Source organism: Nannobrachium achirus, assembly GCF_963921795.1.
Source record: "Nannobrachium achirus genome assembly, chromosome: 8".
In the NCBI taxonomy this organism is placed as follows: domain Eukaryota; kingdom Metazoa; phylum Chordata; class Actinopteri; order Myctophiformes; family Myctophidae; genus Nannobrachium; species Nannobrachium achirus.
This window is the reverse complement of record NC_137817.1, coordinates 54774376-54787576: the sequence shown is the minus strand read 5'-3', so window position 1 is coordinate 54787576 and position 13201 is coordinate 54774376.

Here is a 13201-nt window from a genome sequence, read left to right as displayed (position 1 = left end):
ATTGCCCAGACCTGGTTTTTTAACGAGCCGTTGGCCAAAATAGTCAGGTTCACTACGTTAATAAAGGTTTATTCGTTGGAATTTTTTGGAGATTTGTAAAACTATACATTTTTGGAATCTTCAGAGCATGTGGAATCCAAAAATCTTTGTTGCCATTTGCACAGACACCTGCAAAGCCGCCATTTTGGACGTTCAAAATGGCCGACATAAAATACATAATCTGTGCTATCTTGGCTTCTAGACAACCTAGAAACATAATTAAACGTGCCAATCCTATGTTTTCTGGGTCAAGGAATCAAATTAGTGAATGATGGATGTAAAATGTTCTGGACCCCCACCCCCTTTCTGGGGGTTATCTATTTTGGGACATCCCAGAACAGTACGCCAGCCAGTTAATGTCCGATTTCCGTAATATTAGAGTTGTTTTGTAGGTTTTAAAACATCCTTAGTTCATTTATTAGACTTTTAAAGCAGACAGAATAACCTTTCTGACTTTTGGTTGGGACCTTTCCTCACCTGGGACCCCCCAGACAGATCCCTGAGCCTATCTCAGTAATCGCTCTGCTCCTGCTCCAGAACAATGTTAAATTAGATCATAATTGAAGCATAAAATTTGTTGTAGCTGGGCTCTGAAATGAGTAGTAGCAAATACCAGAGGTCTTCCTCTGGGGGTTCGGGACCCCTGCTGGGTCCTCAGAGTTACTACAGGGGGCCCGCCAAATCTTTTTTTTTTTTTTTTTTTACATTTGAAACTGAAACTTTGAATGTTTTTATGTATCCTGGGTTTATTGCGACCATAGGTCGAAGTTTGTGACCATAGGTCGCAGTTTACTATAAGAACCGTCACATCTTGACCGTATCTGTCTGTCTGTCTGGACGGGCAACGCTTGTCTTTTTTGTTGATTGACTCTCACACTCTGACATCCCGCTTTGACATCACTGTGATGTCAGGGGAACCAAATTCCCTTTATGCCCATACATGGAGATCCCTGTGAGGCCAGGGGAACCAAATCCCTTTTATGGACAACTAGGTAGTCATTTGGCAACAGCTCACAGCTGTGAAGCCGGCCCGGGAGGAGTTCAGATTGACAATCAGGTCCACAGGAGGGGAGGGCGTGAGCAAAGTGGGGTAGAACAGGGGAAGGGCAACGGCCAGACCCAGAATTTGACATAATGAAGGTATTGCAACTTCTCACTTTGGGCACGCAGAACAACGTGTCCATTTATTGCACTGCACTCACACTGACAACACACTTCAATTTCCTAATGACTTGATCATCATCAGGCTTCAAGTAGGCATTGACCCATGTCTTTTTGGAGATTCCAACAAATGCTCTTCCCCAGCCAGCACCAGAAACGTTGTGTAGGCCAAGGAACCCTTGACATTTGTGACATCCAATAACTTGAACTCGCTCGAATATATCTATTTCCATTTATTTGTACCTTTGACTGTTGCACATTTCAGTGACTGTTGCACATTTCAGTAACAGCAGGAGGACATCGGTGTCGGGTGATCAAACACCTATGTCTTGCAAAGCACCATAAGCCACAGAGGCAAGGACTTGATGAGTAATCAGGGTATCAGCCTCTTCATGTGTGTGGTAGGGGAAGGGCAAGGGCCAGACTTCATGGTATTGTATTATGATGCCTACTTTTTGATACCTGACAAATTGCCCCAAGCTTCAATCGAAGAAAATAGATGGCATTCAGAGAGTGGAGGGTATGTTCCAGTCAGGTGTCTTGCCCTCACTTGAGCTCATCAAATGTGGCTGCAAAGCAGGTTGCACTCCTCCCTGCAATTGCTATGGCGGAGACTGTCAACACAATTAGGGAGGACATGTATTGTAGTGAATCTCTTTGGGCATAATTGACCATGAGCTCTTTAAGAGGATAGGGTGCAGGTTTTGGGGTGACGATTAACAAAGAGGTGTGTGTGTGTGTGTGTGTGTGTGTGTGTGTGTGTGTGTGTGTGTGTGTGTGTGTGTGTGTGTGTGTGTGTGTGTGTTGTCAGTGTGAGTGCAGTGCAATAAATGGACACGTTAGTCTGCACGCCCAAAGTGAGAAGTTGCAATACCTTAATTCTTGCAATCCCTGCAGTAACAGCTGCCAACCATAACTGTCTAACTGTTATAAATAATACTGAGAATACTAATAAATCATCGAAGTACAATACATGAACCCAGGATACATAAAAACATAAAGTTTCAAATGTAAAAAAGAAAAAAGAAAATCCTTTCCCATCAAGATTTGGCGGGCCAACTGTAGTAACTCTGAGGACCCCCCCAGGGGTCCCGGACCCCCTGAGGAAGACCCCTGGTATTTTGCTTACTTTTTGTTTTCAGATCCCAGCTACAACAACTTTTATGTTTCAATTATGATCTAATTTAACATTGTTCTGGAGCAGAGCGATTACTGAGATAGGCTCAGGGGTCTGTCTGGGGGGTCCCAGGTGAGGAAAGACCCCAACCAAAAGTCAGAAAGGTTATTCTGGCTGCTTTAAAAGTCTAATAAATGAACTCGGGATGTTTTAAAACTTACAAAACAACTCTAATATTATGAAAATCAGACATTAACTGGCTGGCGTACTGTTCTGAGGTCCCAAAATAGATAACCCCCAGAAAGGGGGTGGGGGTCCGGAACATTTTACTCCCATCATTTACTCGGTCGATTCCTTGACCCAGAAAACACATGTTTCTATTTAAACATTGGCATGTTTAAATAGGTTTCTAGGTTGTCTAGAAGCCAAGATGGCACAAATTATGTATTTTATGTCGGCCATTTTGAACGTCCAAAATGGCGGCTTTGCATGTGTCTGTGCAAATGGCAACAAAGATTTTTGGATTCCACATGCTCTGAAGATTCCAAAAATGTATAGTTTTACTAATCTCCAAAAACATCCAACAAAAATACATAGTGGACCTGACTAAAAGCACGCGTGCAATAAAATAAGGTGGCCAATAGCTATCGAAGATGTCCAAAGTGCTTGGCAGGTCGTTTCCATAACCTCATTTAAACTATTGCAGTCTAGTTGGAACAATGTCCTGGGGAAAAGGAAGGGTTTCATGTGTGAGAAAAAAAAACGAAAAAGAAAAAAAACAATGTGCCTTATCTACCGGTAGTTCAAACAACTGACAGGTCATGTGCAGAATGGATAATCTGATTTCCCTTGTTTTCGGTTTTCTTGATAAAATATTGCGGGAAAATGTCCCATTCTCCACAGTAATCACTGGCTCTTTTGTTCAATGTTACCGTTCTAATCTAGTGATGCCTAACTAACTGGTGGATCGGGAGGATGTTGAAAGTAACCCCCAAATAATTGGTGTTCCATGTCCAGGCCAGTGTGTGACGTCATCTCCAAATTTGGGCACTGTAGTGATGTCAGTCAGTGATGTCAGTTGGGCATTGTTGATGTCAGTTGGGCATACATGGAGATCCCTGTCTGTCGAATCAGCCACACAGATATGGGCTGTTTTGGCCAATTTGTCTTGGCCATAATATGGATTCTGTTAGTGTGGTATGTGGTGGCCGATGTGGCCTCCATATATGGGCATTCCCATATGAAGTCCTGTTAGATATGGGATTAATATTGATGAAGCCCATATATGGAGTTCATATTATGATGGACTCCATATAATATGGGCATAAAAGGGATTCTGTTAGTGTGACATCAGTGAAGCCAGTGTGTGATGTCAGAGATTTAAACCTCTCTCCCTACCTTCAGGCTCCTGCCGCTGCTGATGATGTTTTGCCATTTGGTATTTAACTTAACTAAAATGTTAATGCTTACAGAGAATGAATAGAGACAGAGCCCTGACGCCAAACTATGCTTCATACTGTATATCTATGCTCAGTTATGCTCGATAAAAATATATTCTAAATTCAATCCAAGAGTTGTCTGACTGAACTATGTTTTTTGCCACGGACATACACAATGAGTGGTCACTAATATTACCATAAATAAAATATTAAATGTATACTAGTCCAGTAGGCATGTGTTTTTAAATAGGGAGAGTGGTTAGTCCTCATCCCCTTGAACTATTTTATTAGGAAAGCTGAGAGGGAATAGCCTGGTTCAGACCCTGAATCGCTAGCCACACCCCTTTAAAAAATTGTTTTGGCGATTCAGGGAGTCTGGTGTTGCTCTCACTGAAGAGGTTTTCCTCGTTTGGAAATCCGTATGGCGAATCAGCGTTGTGAATCAGCGTCTTGTGATCAGCGTGGGTGAGGTTTTCCCAGAACTCATGTGCGATTCGCCGCCGCCGGACCGGACTGCACACATCGCGTCGCGGTAAAATGCGGTAAAATGCGATCTTATCGATCTCGCCATGAAACATCAGTAGCAGACATGTTATGTTGTGTTTGATTACTAATTAGTTGTGCTCCTATTCCTGCTGTTTCTTTGGTTAGTAAGTAGCACTAGCAAGCAACAGGCTAGCCACTAGCCAGCCACACATAACAACACTACGTCATCTGCATTGCTACTGTTGTGTTGGTCAGACGGTGAACCAATCACAGAAGACTGCCTCTTTGGCAACGCCCATCCCAGAAACAGCTCTGGAGGGAAGCACGTTCAGACTGAATAATGGAGTGAAACGAAATGTCAATTCAGGCTGAGTGTCAGGCTAGAGAGGGAAGGCATAGATGCAGCTATTTGTAACCCATTTTCAAAAATTGCTTTAAAAGTCAAGTCACTTTCTAAATTGAAGGGATTGATGGCTTTGAACTTTTCAACGCATTAAAGACAATCAGAGACGGAGAAGAACTCTCAAATTGACATTATCCACCGGACATTACTCATATACTGTATACGTTTGTGCAGAGAGAGAGCACACAATACACACACACTGGTCTTGTGTATCTATGCAGGTTTGCACTCATATGAACGTGTGTACTGTATGTGCACGCGTATTGCATAATTGTGTGTACCTGTGTGTGTGTGTGTGTGTGTGTGTGTGTGTGTGTGCGTGTGTGTGTGTGTGTGTGTGTGTGTGTGTGTGTGTGTGTGTGTGTGTGTGTGTGTGTGTGTGTGTGTGTGTGTGTGTGTGTGTACAGCATATGTGTGTAATGTTCCTGTGGCATGTGGGCGGCCTCCTCTCCAGGGCTCCAGTACAAACTTAAATGAGTCTCAGAGAGACTCGGTGAGCCTCAGGTCCAGAGGGCACTAGTTAGTAGTTACAGCTATAGGGGCTGTAACTAGTGGAGCGCCTCTGTGTCCATCACCCATGGGTGCTCTGCTCCGCTCTGCTCTGCTGTTGCACCCGCCGGGCAGAGGGACCCAACACCAGGCACTCACACCCTACAGTGCTGTCTCTCTGAAGAGACACTGTGGAGGGAGAGACAGTACAGTATGTCTTTCTGTTATTGAACTGCTTGAACTGCTACAACAAACACTTCATTGAAGATAATTTGTTATCTACAATTTATACTTCTTTGAAGATGTTTTATGTCCATAGAACAATGGACGCTTTGTGAAATGCTACACGAAAATAAACCAATAGTACTAATAACGGTGTGTCTTCCATATGTAACTTGGATTTCATGTGGCCAGTTTGATGTCTGAACGTCCTGTTACCACCGTGCTCTGACTCCTCTTAAAACCTAAACATTTGAAAGAAGCAAGGATCGTCAACATGTCCGTACACAGACAAAACCTTTGTCCGTGGTTAAGACTTGGTCAAATTTTAGATGTTCTTTTTTTACACACATCATTATAATGTTCTTATTTTGATCACAAGACCCAGTTACTGAATGTCAATGTTTTCTACAGAAAATGTATGACACTGACATTACAGTGTAGGAGTCCAAGTAGTACTAGTGGTTCTCAAATGTTTTATTTACAAGGACCCCCTTAACTCTGAGAGTGTAAACATGGAACCAAGTGGACCCATACGGTTACAGACCCGTTATGGTCATTCAGGGCTAGCTCTTTAGTCTAGGTTTTTGCTTGTTGATGAAATTGTCAATATATTTAGTCTTAGTTTTAGTCACCGTAGCTTAGTCTTTATTGCAACCGTATAGGTCGCAGTTAATTATGAAAACCGGCACAACTTGTCCGTACGTATCTCTGTAATGCCTCAATGTTTGTTGACATTGTGACATCATATTGTTGTGACATCACCTCATGAAAGATCAAGCCCTGGATATCCATACATGGAAACGACTGGATCATCACCTAGATCTCCATATGGAGCTGACCTCTACATAAATATTTCAATCAATATTAAGCCCATATCTGGGAATGCCCATACATGGACATATTGTGTCAGTTTAACCGGTCCTTAAACAACCAACCGCAACTCGAATCACACTTGCAAATGAATTCCGTCCTGCGCTTTTCGCCCTTAGGTGTCTTACTGGTTTCGTTTTTATGTCAGTATGTAGTTTTTGTCAGTGAAAAAAAGGTAGTCGTTGAACATTTTTCTTAATCGTTTTATGTCTACGAAATGAACACTGTTGCCAAGCCAGCCACATCATCCATCATGATGTCTCCAGCTCTTCTAGTGGAGAAGAAGCCATGTTGTCAAGCTGGAGAACCCGGTCGGTTCACATGTGTTTCTTCTATCCATCGTCTCTATTGATGTGCATTGTGGGCCAGGCACGTGCACACATAGGCCCTTTTATCCGTCTGTAGAAAGTGCCCTATCCAGACCATGAATGCATGCAGTTTTGACTATGGTGAAAGAAATGCAAATGCAATCTTTCCATGAAGGCAGCATTCAGAATTGCCACGTTCAAACTCTCCTGAACTTGAATGCAGCGTTTTATATTGAAAGAATTGCCCTCTTTGTGTAGAAATACATTCCATATGACACATCTGCAGTGTTGACTTTATAATATAATTTAGTTCAGTGTGGTATCAAGCACAGAAAATAGCCGACCTCCAAGCTCACAACGTGTCGCAGCGCAATGCGTTGTGAGCTTGGAGGTCTGCTATTTCCGCCAAAAGGCCCTTTTAGAAATGTCAGCCCCTGCCTTTCTAACATTCTCTGCACGTCCCTGATTGTGGGCAATGCTGATGCTAAACTTCTGGGAAGTCCCTGGTCGACTCCATGCTGATGTTGCCGAGATGAAAGCAATTAAGAGGTTTGATCTTTCGGAGCACATTTGAGGTTTTGCATGATATCGATTTAGAATATCATTAATAACAAGATTGTCACCTAAAACACGCGTCGCCCCAAGGTTATATCCAGCGGAGCGAGGGCAGATGCAGCTGTATAATAGGCCGACCGAAGGCTGGGTAATAACGAGGACAATGTCGAAGGCCCGGCCGGTAATTTGTTTATCACATAATAATACCCACAAGTCTTAGGAACAAAGACACAGAGAAAATGACAAAATGACATTAGTCACACCTTTTACAAACACAGTGGCCTTACTGTATGAACACATACTGTAGGGGAGAATGGAGTTGAGAGTACCACTTTTTATGTCTTTACAAGACAGATATCGCCGGAGTGAAGATATTTCGTCAATATCCACAACAATTTTACATTTGAATGGACGAGTAGGAAATGATTGAATGGAAGCCGCAAGTTGTGCAATCCGTGCTTTTGTACCTACTGGTCGGGACGATAGCACATGCCTGTCAGGGCGTTTGTCATCTATACTATAATTTTGCGAATGTCTGTCTGTCTGTCTGTCTGTCTGAGTGAGTGTCTGAGTGAGTGTCTGTCTGTCACAGCGTTTCTCCTCAGTGGCTGGAGCAATTGATCTGAAATCGCATCACCATAAGCATATGAACACACCTGACATAACTGTGAAGACCGTTTGTCACTTTCACAAATCGTATGCTGTATATTAGCATTTTTATGGTGTATCTACTATCTATTCTGCATCTAGCTTGAGGCACATCTATTCTGCATCTAACATGAGGCAAAATGTTTAACCAGCTCTGTGTGTGTGTGTGTGTGTGTGTGTGTGTGTGTGTGTGTGTGTGTGTGTGTGTGTGTGTGTGTGTGTGTGTGTGTGTGTGTGTGTGTGTGTGTGTGTGCAGGCAGGCGGGTGTGTGTGCAGGCGGGTGGGCTGGCCCTCTTTCAGATGTTGTCATGTAGATCGGTACACAGTATCTCTGTAGCCTTTAAACGAACCGGGTATTTCTTACATTGATGCTCCTACATATTATCATGCAAGCACCAGAAAGTTACTTTCCATCCCTCATATACTGTGTGCACAGTGCACACCCCATAACCCACACACTGCACATCATTTCGGAGCTCATATCTTTGAACGGGTAAGGACTAGTATATATTAGACTAGTAGCGGTGTTGACGATCCACTGACTACCTTCTTTCACAGACGAAAACGACATAAAAACTAAACAAAAACTAAGCTATGATGACTAAAACTAAGACTTAAGTGTAGCCTGAACGGATTCAGTCTTGTTGGATTAACTGTGAGTATCACTAACCTTATAAAAGTCGTTATATACATATTTGGGTGGCTTGACCCTATAGATTCAGTTGAATACACTGTGTTGTAAACACTGCATCCGCTTTGGCTGTGGCTGGTACACCGTATTAAATGTTTTTTTGTCATAATGCCCAACTTGATGTTTGTTCAACACCTGGCTGCAGGTGGGAGTTTCCCCACCATAGGCACTTTTGATGTTCTTTTTACTAGCCCCCCCCCCCCCCCCCCTCTCCCCCCTCGGCCCCCATATTCCCCGACCCCCCCCCCATTCCAACTCATGCTTGTTAACCTCAGCATCAGCCTTCTGAAAGCAACTCTTAATGTTAGTGGTGGTGGACAAAGTACTCAACCACAGTACTTGAGTCCCATGTACTTTACTACTGGTCAAATATCACTCAAGTACGTGAAACTAATAGAAAGTTGCCCAGCCAAGTCAAAACCCTTTCACGGTTTTGTGGGGACCATTTCTAGCACAAGGAATGTTTTTTTCTTTTTGTGTGTGCAAAACAATGCTTGCAATGGATTCAGAATGGGGACTACCCATAAGTCCTACATCTCATTAGTCCTACATCTCATTAGTCCTAATTTGGTTAGGGTTAGGTTTTAGGGTTAGGTTTAGGCATAGTTTTACTGAGGTTAGGGTTAGGGTTAGGTTTAGGCATAGTTTTACTGAGGTTAGGGTTAGGGTTAAGTTTATGGCACCCTAATGATTTAGCTATAGGGCGCCCGAGTCGGCGACCTTCGGGGTTGCCACAGCGGCCAAATCAAGTTGGGCTCCCATTGCTACTATACTACAGGAAGAAAATACCCAGAAAAAATGATGCTTTAAGTAGGATGTGAGGGGTCTAACTAGGGGTTTGTCAGTGTCAATTGGAGCCCAACTTGATTTGGCCGCTGTGGCGACCACGTAGGTCACCGACTCGGGCACTCTAGCTGAATCATTAGAGCATGCCCTGGGCTACATCTGTGCAAGATTTGGCGCTTTTAGACTGATTTGCACAAAATGACCATGTTATTTTATCCCCCTAAGGCCCCAGACTAAACTGTACCTCAAAGCTCCCTACCCTGAGACGACCTCAGTGTCCACAGCTCAGCCAGCCAGCTATCTAGCTTTTTCCTGCACACCGTCCCCATGCTGCCAAGTAACAGAAAGGTACCATAAAAGTTACAGTGGACTGTTAAACCTAATGGGCCTGAGAAATGATCCTGCCATTGAAAGGCCATATCTTCTCAAGAGTTCAATAGCCATGCACTTTAGTGCCTTTTTCAGAGATCTTTGCAGCTAGGGTGACCGCAGTGCCCTAAATTATCGGGGTAAAAATGAAGTGAAATACCTTTGGCTCTAGTTTATTAGCTGGCTTTTACATTTTACACACAAAACCACTTTGGTGTAAAAAAAAAAAAAAAGAGGGAGAATATTGCTTTTTACTGGGCTGTATTTGCAGAGCCAGGGTCTGCATTTGGCAGTTATCGGCTGCTTGTAATTGCTTGCTTTATCCTTCTCTCTAGCAATACCCTGGCCTGCAGTGGTGGAAAGTAACTACTGTAAGTGCATGCTGTAGCCCAGTGTTTCTCAAACTTTCAAATTTCAAGGTCTCCCCTTAACTCTGATAGCGTACAAATGGAACCATTTGTACACTGTCAGAGTTACAGACTTTTATGGGTCAATTTAGACCCCCCAAAAGGAACCCACAGAGTCCCTGGAATCCACTTTAATAACCACTGCTGTAGCCTATACTTACATACAACTTTGATTAACTTTGACTTTACTTCTTGAGTATGATCTCAGTTCTACTCCATCTCAGACGCAAATATTGTACTCTGTATTATTTGAAGACTTGAGTCACAAGTTACTTAACATACGTACATTTAGATTCACATTATAAAAACATATATGGCCAATAACCAATTAGGCCCTATTTTAAACTTGGTTTACAAATAGCCGCTCTACAAGCTCACAATACATCTCATCGTGACGCCTTGTCAGCTTGTAGATCTGCTATTTTCGAAAGATGTTTGACAATTATTATGAATAAAAAAATGTCTGCTTTATTGATAGATACTGTATAACGAGTACTTTTTACTCTTGGTTGACTTGAACCCCCGCATGCTTATTGCTACGTGTTGTGAACTTGTAGATCGTCTATTTTTGGCAGGGAGATGTTGGTGTAGACGGGGGAAAAGCAATCCAAGTACAGTTTAAAGGACAACTTTTAGATTGTAATCAGAGAAAATAAAATAAAAGTGTTAAAATGTTTTCATTTACTGCGTTGTATCGTTTTAGCCATTTTAGCGGTTTTGATTTCAGTGGGTGGTGGTCATGTGTACAAGTGGCTAAATGTGTATTTTTAGACAAGATAAGCCAGCAATTATTTTATTACTATTTACTAGGGGTGTAATGATACATTTTAATAGCGATTCGATACATATCACGATACATGGTTGACGATACGATACATGGACGATATTGGTTCATTCATGGCGATACGATACGATTCGATTCAATGATTTAAAATCGATATAGTAACTTTTTAGCAAAGAAATTAAATCTGTGCGAAAGGTGTGGATAGTGCAGGTTTTTAAGGGAAACATGTATTATTGTGGATATAAATAAGTAAACACAGTGATTATCTGCCAAATACATGGACATTGTATATTGACAAACCTGCACCTTGACATGAACCCAGAGATAACACACATTTATCAATAGACCAGTGTAGCTATATGGAAAGGAAAAGTATTTTAACCCCTCCTTTTAGTTTTTTCTTCTTAAAAATGCTAAATACAATGCCCAAGTAGGTGGTATCGATACAATCGATTCTTTGCACTGCCGATTCGATACGATACAAAATAAAACGATACGATTCGATTTTAGCTGTTTTCATTTCGATATACTTCGATTTTTTAAGTTAAAAACGATATTTCGATACAGTTACTATATCGTTACACCCCTACTATTTACCGTAACACTAGCCCCCATAAGTCACAACATAGTTAAAATTTCTAAAACAATAGAAAGCAGTAAATGAAAACATTTTAAAACTCATCTTTTCTTTTCTCTAATTACATCTAAAACATGAACCCTTGTTGTAAAAAAAAAAAAACGTTTGTACAATCAGGTAGGGTATTAATTTAGGAAAAAAACTAAACATTTACGATGTCTCTGCCCGACAGCAACGATATTTTGATCAGCAACGATATTTTGATCAGCACCTGTCAGCAGGGAGTGTTTGGCGGGAGGAGTAGGACGAAGGCCGACTAAATTGGGGAGACATTTGTTATGTTGCAATGATTTTTTCTCTTCAATGTCTCGCGTTGCCATGGTTACCATAGACTTCCATGTAATTGTGCAATTGTGTAAAAAGTGCACGCCCATGCCTAGATGATGCACCACGTGTGTAGATGCTGTTCACAGCTTTCAAACAAAAAAATCCGCTTGGAAATCCGTTCAGGCATTCATGATTTATGGGCCATTATGTTTTCTTCAGATGTAAACAAACATGGCTGCCATGTTTGAAAGAATGGGTTGGTATGGGGGTTAAACATGCAATTTCGCGATCGCGATCATGCCTAATACATTTCTGGAGGTCCAAAAAAAAAATTTGAAAAAAAAAAATTTGATTTTTTTTTTTTTTTTTCTTTTTCAAAAACGGCCCAAACTCGGGAAACTCGGGGTTGGCACAGCGTTGGTATCAATACAAACTCGGGAAACTCGGGGTTGGCACCAGATGTGTTAAAAGTGATTATATTGTAAAGGCAGCACTAATGAATAATAATGAATACCTACTCATCCCGCGAGGGAAATTCAGATATCGCAGCCCAACCCAGCTGCTTTTTTTTCTCCAGCTTAACCCAGCTGAACCCGGTGCTGCCCACAAGGAGCGCGGGGAGCAGTGATAGCTGGAGCGGGGGATCGTACCTGTGACCTCTGGGGCCTCCGGGAGTCCTAGGTGTGGACACTAACCACTCAGCTATCACTGCTCTGCGCACCAGCATGCTACAGGTACATGTGATCACTTTAAGATTACTTTCATTGTGATCCTTGGCCCTCAAAACATAGGTCTAGAAAAATGATTTGTTTAGTTAGGTGCAATATTCAAACACATTCTCACCCCTGGCTCCCTGTCAAGTACCCTACTGCTTCAAGTAGGGGACGCCACGGGTATGCCCAGTGGTCTTCATAGTGGGATTCAAAACCACCAGCCACCCGACGCTCCTGCTCACACCACCACTATCCAGGACAGAGCCGTGCCGTCTCAGCCGCCGATGAGCCCCGTGAGTCACCGCCGAGCGAGTGAATATTTACTGATATATAGTGATTCAATAAATTATGATGGCACTTGCATATAAATGCCAATACTTTTGTGCTCACAAATAACATTTTGAACACAGGACCTTTACTGTATTCATGTATTTATTCATACAAATATGGTATTGCTCCTTTTACAGTAAAAGTACTCAAGTACGGTACTTCTTCTTCCACCACTGCAATCCCTGTCAACAAAGTGTCAAGAAGTTACGTTGCATTCTTCTTACTATGGGCATCATAAATAAAAACATGGCCTGCAAGGCTTTCCCCCTGGGCTGAAGTACTTTTCCAGCTACTAACTTGGCTGGATTTAACAGCAAAAAAAAAAGACAACAACTGAAACTTCCACACACCCGATTGTTGCTCTGCTGCCTCGTCATCCTGTTATGAAACTGGTCCACTTTGAGGCTGTGACAAAACACAACAGTACTATGGAATCAATGTGTGTGTGTGTGTGTGTGTGTGTGTGTGTGTGTGTGTGTG